At 33.4% G+C, this 8,012-nt stretch overlaps 1 long non-coding RNA gene across 1 annotated transcript in view; it reads right to left on the bottom strand.

The window, feature by feature from the left end:
• LOC111814609 overlaps window positions 1–3,331 on the bottom strand; it is a 12,715-nt gene extending 9,384 nt beyond the window's left edge. The window contains exon 1 of the long non-coding RNA XR_002819552.1: window positions 3,211–3,331. This is a non-coding gene — a long non-coding RNA (uncharacterized LOC111814609). The remainder of the gene's footprint in view (window positions 1–3,210) is intronic.
• Window positions 3,332–8,012: the final 4,681 nt, after the last annotated feature.

Raw genomic sequence — 8,012 nt, 5'->3', positions numbered from 1 at the left:
ATTAAGAGAATGTAACTATATTTCTATCTTAACCATTTTGAATACACAGATACAAAATGGACATTCATCTGTATCCCCTTACTACACAGCACAATTACTCACTGCTGATATCTCTTTGGTTGTTAAAGGTCCCTAAGGTACATCCTGAGACATGTGCAGCAGAGGGTTTTCTTGTACTCTGAACTGAGCCCAAAACTTTGTGTGTTTTTGCCTAAGAAAGGAAAGACTTCTGAGTCATTGATGAGTAGTTTGTAGATACATTTCTAAGTGTCAGTTATTTTGTCTTATGAGTAAGAGGGACTATACCAGCAGTGAGTAAGTGTACCATGTAGTCTCTCTGGCCAGCATTAATAAGGATTGAAGAATGAAATATTGGAAGTTACAAGATGCAATAATTTTTCACTTACCTTAGACAAAGTATTTCAGCATACCCAAGACCAATAGTTCAGTAAGACCATAAGACAAGTGGTTGACACCTATTCATGGATTTGTCTTTATCTGTCTGAAAGATGTGTATCTAATATAGTACACATTTTTTTGTTTAACACATTAAGTTAGCATTTTATAGGTAGTGTAGTAGAACAGCTTAATAATGGTGGAGGGTCACATAGTGGAAACCTCAGTCTTTGTTGGTTGCATTATTCCCAGTAACAAAAATTACATGGTACTAGGGCCAAATATTGCATATCACTACTTATGTTTTCTTCTCTTTTATTGGCAAAAACTGAATAGAATCTTTTTAGCACATTAGAAATTATTTTTCAAGTATCTAATGCAGTGAACACCTGCTTATGTTTATAGTAGATTATCACTATTTAGTAACATCCAACTAGTGTTTACAGATACAAAATGAGAATATCAACATCTTTAAGAAAAGTCAGACATGGTGGCACATGCATGTAGTTCCAACACTCTGGGAGACCACGGCTGGAGATGGCAAATTGGAGCCCAGCTTGAGAAACTTGGTGACTCAGTGAAATCCTGTCACAAAATTTAAACAGTTAAAAAAAAAGGTAGGGGTTTAGGTAGCTCCCTTAGCTCCACAGACTCTGAGTCCCTGAGAATGATCCCTGTGATTACTTCTCACGTGTGGTATTTATCTATCTTACTTAGGTAAATAGTAAGATTTTTACAGTTTCTGTACAATTCATCTTTTTTGAATTTTAAATATTTATTAAATATTTATAAATACATAAACTTTTAAATGTTGACTGTATTTTGGTCTAAAAATTAACAACAAAAACAAGTTCTTATACAAGCCATAATCAAAAGAGCAAAACAAAAAATCTGTACTTCAATTATCACACATAAGGCACGCTACACACATGACAGTAACATGTTCTGTGCACACAAAATGCTTCCATTGGTAGCACATGTGGTTTGGCTTCCTGGTCATTCTTTCAGACACACTTGAGATTTAATAGGTCTCACTTTTTCTCCAGGAATTTCTAATATTACACAAAAGTGTAGTTAAAAGAAACATAAAATATTAATAAAATTTTTGCTTATGGAATCTGTAAGTGAACATTTTCTAGATCAGAAGGCCAATGTTAAAGTTACTATAGTTGTTCAGTACATTTCTGTATTTATTATAAATATAGGTGGTGAGGAAATAACTTTAGCATCATATGATATTCTGCTAAGAGTTTATTGCTTAACCTTCAGAAACTTTCCAAAGTAATTATCAACTCATAGAAGAATATTGGGTTTTCTGGTTCCAATATCAGCTGTTTATTAGGGAATCTTGACATTCACTTCTGCTCAATTAAACTTAACCCTGATTTTAAGACCCAAAGCCTCAGGTTCCCTTCTAAATTTTCTTTTAGAGGATTTTTGAACTGTGATCTGAATTAAATTTAAGTTTGAGAAAGTATCGTCAGTATCCGGCTGTCCAATTGCCTTGACTGCATCAATTCAATAATCCACATGCTACTGTGAATGTTCTTGTGGATATAGATATGCATTGTTATTTTGGAATTAATGCTATTAGTAAAATATTTCTACATTAGCTCTGATGTCTGAACTATACGGATAGACTCTTCCCCCCAAAAAAAATCTATTACGGGTAATTTTAGTCTGCAAAGCTCAAGTTTATTGAGCATCTCAAGAATACTATTTTCTACATTCTTTCTCCCACTGCCTTTAATTGTTGCTCACTAGAGTGATATAGTGTAAGTCTTCACAAATACATTCTTGCATCTTGAATAGCATAGTAATTCTAATATTCTCATATTCTGGATCATTCTTATACATAGTATCATTTGTCACAAATATTTGAAAATATCACCCCAGACATTGAAAGCCATTGTTCCTCTGATTTTTCAGAGATCTCAAACAAAATATTGAGAACAATTAGGTTCTTGTGGAAGATTTTAAATTTTGAAGCTATATTTATTCTTCAATGCTTTTAAAATTTCTTCGGGCAAGTCTTAGAATTCTTTATTCCTGTCTTTAACAACCTCATGTTACATTTTGAGATGTTTTGTGCGACCTACTGCAGTATAAGACATGTCCTGAAATTCCTCTATATGAGTTATTTTCTCTCAGACCTCTGGTTCTGTAAGGAGGTTGGTCTGGCTACCAAACTGGAAATGCTAAGGACTAAAAATTTGAAGAGAACAGAAATGAGGTGAGGTTTGAACCTTAGGGAGCAAGAAACTACCCTATTCATACAAACCAAAGCACATTATTTTCCTGACCTGGAAAATTCAGATGATGTAAGATTTTTCCTGGTCTCATGCTCAACTAATTGAAACTTTCTATCCTAGATCTCAGTGACAGTCTGGGTATACTACTAGAATACGTCTTATTCTTGCATTCTTCTTTTTATTCTGCTGGCATATTTTAACCTTCTCATGACTGTGTTTACAATTTCTATTCAGTCTCCTTTTAGGACTGTAAACATTAAGTTTTGTTTTCATCAAAGCCTGGCTTGTTGTGGCACGAAATGAGCCTCTCTTTTAACACTACTAGTTTTCACAGACTGTCTCTCCTTAATCTGTTGGCCTCCATAGCTGGCACACTCTTTTTCATGACCCCCTAGTGTTGTTATAAGACCTGATCACAGTCAGAGTCCTTGTACCTGTCATGGTGTCCATAGCATTTAAGCACTGACTTTACCTATCACAGTGTTATCCTCAATTCACCATAATCAATCTTTGAATAAAAGCACAACAATTATTATTATACTGAATTTTATGGCTTACTTACTTCCCCACTATCAGCAATTAAGTCTTTATTGCTGTCAGCTGGTGAGCACTCTATCTCCAATCTTGTTCTAGGCCCACCCATGCAGGAGTGCTAAGTGAGGCCTATCCTTAGGAACAGGATTGCTAGAGAATGAAAAATGCAGATTGAGAGCATCTCATAAAGATTTGCAGTGTGTTTGGGTTGAAAGGTCTTCAGAGCCATTCTAGACATCAAGTGTGGACAGTTAAGGCAAAAGAACTGTGAAACTGTGTGAAAGATGTACTTGACTCTGATACTGTTTAAAAAATATTATTTTACAGATTTATTTAAGGGAGCGAGGAAACCCAGTGGTTGTTCATATTATAATTTCTACCTGAATACAAATATACTTTTTATTCATATTGAGCATATTAACTGCTATATTTTTTATTCTATAAAAATAAATTCATAATAGCACCAATACCTAGATAATTTTTTTTAAATTTTTCTTTTATTAAATCAGAAGCATTCAATAAACCAAAAGAACATAAAATAATCTTTCCAGACAAAACAAGACCAATAAGACTTTGAAAACTGATAGCTTTTAATTGCTATCATAAGTCTTTTGAAACTAAGTAATTAAAGCTTTGACAAAGTCTGATGTAAATTTTGTGTGATCAAGAGCAAGTACAGAAGGAAGCAGTTACCCCCTCAGACTCTTACTGAGGTAGAGGAGAAAAAGCTTTGCAATAGGAGAAGGAATTGAAACGGCAAAACCACGCAAAGCAGGCATACAGGTAGAGCCACAAATGTTTCACAGGGATGACATCTGCTCCCTGTGGAATGGTCAAAGTTTCATTTTGTGATTAGAATATGGATGGTTACTAGCTGTTCTGTCTAGAATTAGAGAGCTAGAATGAAGTGAATATTATGCATATATAGCATGTTTTATTTGAAGTTGAAAGAGAGAATCAGTTACTAGCATCATCTGTATATTGCCAGGACAAGGCAGAATGCAGTAGTGAGGATTTAATTGATATGACTTTGTATGTCTTTGGGCACATCTCAAGGAGTGTATTAAATTAAAAGTGGAAACCAATGTATGGTTTGTTTGCTCAGCTTAAAATACCACGGTTTTGATTCTAAGTTTTTTGCAAACTTAAAATACTTTGACCATTAAACAAAATCTGATAAAAAGTCTTATCTCTTGCCAAAGAAGGTCATAGACCACTTGCAAATTCTCACTATGTCCCTGAGACGTTTGAGAGGCCAAGGATGTTAACATTAGCCTACTAAGAAAGAATATTAAATTTGCTCAGCTCTCACAAAAGAGACCAACTATAAGCTTGAAATAACTTTATCAACTTTTCTGAGATCAGGCATAATAGAAATTAGAGTTAAAAGTGGAACTCTTTATGAAGAAGTAAAGAAAGCTACAATTATTTCACACTTGACTTCCTATGAATGTCAAATTCACATTTGCTGAATGTAGTTAGATGTCAAGTGTGGAAAAACATTGCATGGGAAGATACATGAGAAACTATAATTAAAATAAAGAGGTTGAATTCATTTTCCCAAATTTCTAATGCAAATACATTAGGATTATTATCAGAAAGAGCATTGGCTAGAACTTTAAATACAATTTTATTATTTCTTAAATACTACAAATACCTGAATAATTCAAAATGGTTACAGACTTTGTGCTAGTTATTTTGGTAACTTTACACAGTTTCAGAGCACATAGTCATGTAAAATTTACTAAGCAAGGACATAGAAGTCCCCATAGGCATGATGAATTTTTATAATGATATCGTCCTTAATGAATTATACTTCCATTTAACAAAGCTTTAACAAGGAGTTCCATTTGCCTATGTGATTATTAATTCTCCCATCTGAATTGCCGTGGGCATGTCTGACATAAAATTGTTCAACAAAATATTTCTTTCTGTGTCAATCATACAGTGCATGCAAATCTCTCAGCCATGAATAAGACACGTCTCATTTTCTTTGAAACACATGACCAGCTTTCAAAAAATATTTAGGTGGAAAATTAAGACTGTTGGAAAGAAAACTATGTCTCAATTTAATAGAATAATAGAATTTGACCACAAGTGTGTTACCATTTACACTGATTCAATCAGGAATAAAAATAAATACTTTATTATACTTTTCAAATTTATTTTCTCTATTTATCATATATTTCTTTATTTGACATAGCTAACATCACCTTTGTGAATATATCTGCATTATTTCTATTTATAAAGATGATTAAAATAAGCTATGGAATATTAAAGAATGTCAGTAACAAAGGTGATAGTGCAGAGTAATAAGTAATAGTTGATTATTGAATTTCCTGGAGTCTCTTAACACATTAAAATTTATTTTTTAAATCCTAATCTCACTCCATTTCTCAGGGATGTTTTACTGATATGTTGATTTTTCATTTCTTATTAATCTTCTGTATCCTTACTTGACCATCACAAACCTTCGCCATCCTCCTTATATTTTTGTTCCTTACTTATGGAAGACAGTAATGTGCATTTTATGAAGATATTAAAATGTTCTAAAACATTTCTCTGGATTTCTATACTTCTGAGTAAATAATTGAAACAACGAATCCTTAATTTTACACCAATTTCAAACAAGGTTGTTCTTTCTACCGTTTGAGTCTTGTATCCTTGTTCCCCAGTTTCTAGCTCTTCTTCCCACAAGCATGATATTTTTTTTTTCTTTTTGAGAACTTTTCTGAAGTTCATGCTTGAAATCACTTTGTAGACCAGGTTGAACTTGAACTCACAGCAATTCTCCTGCTTTAGTCTCCCAAGCACTGGGATGATAGGCATGTGCCACCATGCCTAAAAACTTGCATTATTTGCTCCATAAATTAATTCCACTTCTTGTGGTTTTCTTTGTATTCTACTTTATAATTCCAACAGAATTAAATCTATCTCAAAATTTTGTAGACAAAAAATGCATCCTCTTCTTTCCAGATGTCTACCTAGATATTGCCTATTTTCTTCTCATTCAACTTCATCTGATAAACAAAGATCATGCCTTGTGTCGTGCACTGCCTCATCCAGTCAGAACATCAAACTGCTGTCAGAGAGAATCATGCAGCCTGTTGTACAAATTTAATTACATGGGTCTGTGATTTCCTCTGTCTGTTTTCCCTACCTGAAGTGTCCTTATTTCCCTCCTCTTCACACTAATTTGTAGTAACCCAAATATCATCCTACAACAAATATTTGGCACTTGCTGTAAGGAACTCAACTGCTTCCTGCTGTCCACACACAATTAGTTGCTGTCATAATAGCATTCATTAAAAATATAAACAGCATCCAGCACATAAATATTAGTAGTGATAAATATTGTTAAATGAATGAGCAAAAAAGCAATTTCAATAAAAGCTATGAGTACCAATGAAGAGATTCTTGGTGATGTTGCAGCTGACCTGAGGTAGGACCACTGTGGGCATTCACAGGTGCAGGGCATGGAAGGCACAGGGGAAAGGTTGAGAGCAAAAGCAAATGTGAAGGTTTCAGAAGTGAAAATAACAACAATTATATATTCAGTAATTAGTATGGTGAGTAACAACACCAATGCACACACACAAAAAGGGCAGGAATGACAGTGGCACTAGATACATGCAAAGATGTAAAAATGTATCAAATTACACAAAACCTTGTGGTCCGTGATGTATATATCTCACCTTAACCTAAAAACAATGAAAGGTCCAGAAAGGTAAATTAGCAGGAAAGTTTATTTAGTAGAGTCTGATTTTTTTTCAAGTTAAATTTTTCTAGACATGGCAAAATGGAAACCTACTAGTATCTTCTATAGATATCCTAGTAACTTAGAAAAAATTGTTGACAGTGCAGAGTTTATGTAGACAGAAGAATTAAGAGCCACTTAAAGGAAGATAAAGTAAAGGCAATAGCCATCTTTTATTATATATTAGGAATCATAATAAGAATAGATTGTACATCTTTGGGGACATAGAAATTTAATTCACTTGGAGCCTTCTAATTTTGAGTTAGACTTGTATTGGCCATGCAGAAGAGCAATTTGAAGTACTAGCCTGAGGCTCTGAAAGAAAATGTCAGAGCTACTAAAACAAATTGCAAGCCCTAAATTTATATGCAGTGGGAAGTTTTCCACAATGATGAAATCAAGGGTGAAGCCATGAAGTAGTGCACAATACGTAAGGGAAGAAAACTTCTTTCAGTCCTTCATGATTTTATTTTCTAATTACAGGATAAGAAATATTAAAGATGAACTGAAATGTTACAATTTTTTATCCACATATAACTACAGAGTATTTTTACTAATAGACTAAATCAAAAGGATAATGCTGGGCAAAACATAGAACTTCCAAATTTTTTCAAATATTATTGATTGTCACTACATTCAAACTGCATGCAATAAGAGTTATAAATAATATTTTATCATAAAACAGTACAAAATTCCAATAGTGAAGCAATCAGCAAGCAAAATAAATCACATAGATAAATGTTGAATGTGTTCACTAAAATTCTCAGAATCATCATTTAGTAAGGGAATTCTCTGATGTTCCTAAGCTTAAATATGTGTATTTCTGCTGACCATTGTCATAGTATTTGCTACACTTTTTCTAATTAGTTTTTATTAATATTAGTTGCCTAGACAGTGAGGAGAGGTCATTTTTCTTTCTATCAGTAGCATTTCATCAAAATCTGCCATAGTATAAGTACTTACTGAACTAGTTAAATTTAGACTATGATAACTTGTATACTAGCAAAGCACAATGAGCCAGTTAGCTGTTATGGGTCACTCTGCATAAGAATCAGATCAGCTAGATAGAGATT

Source organism: Octodon degus, unplaced genomic scaffold, assembly GCF_000260255.1.
Source record: "Octodon degus isolate 3935 unplaced genomic scaffold, OctDeg1.0 scaffold00375, whole genome shotgun sequence".
Taxonomy (NCBI): Eukaryota; Metazoa; Chordata; class Mammalia; order Rodentia; family Octodontidae; genus Octodon; species Octodon degus.
This window is presented reverse-complemented; position numbering and strand designations above follow the sequence as displayed.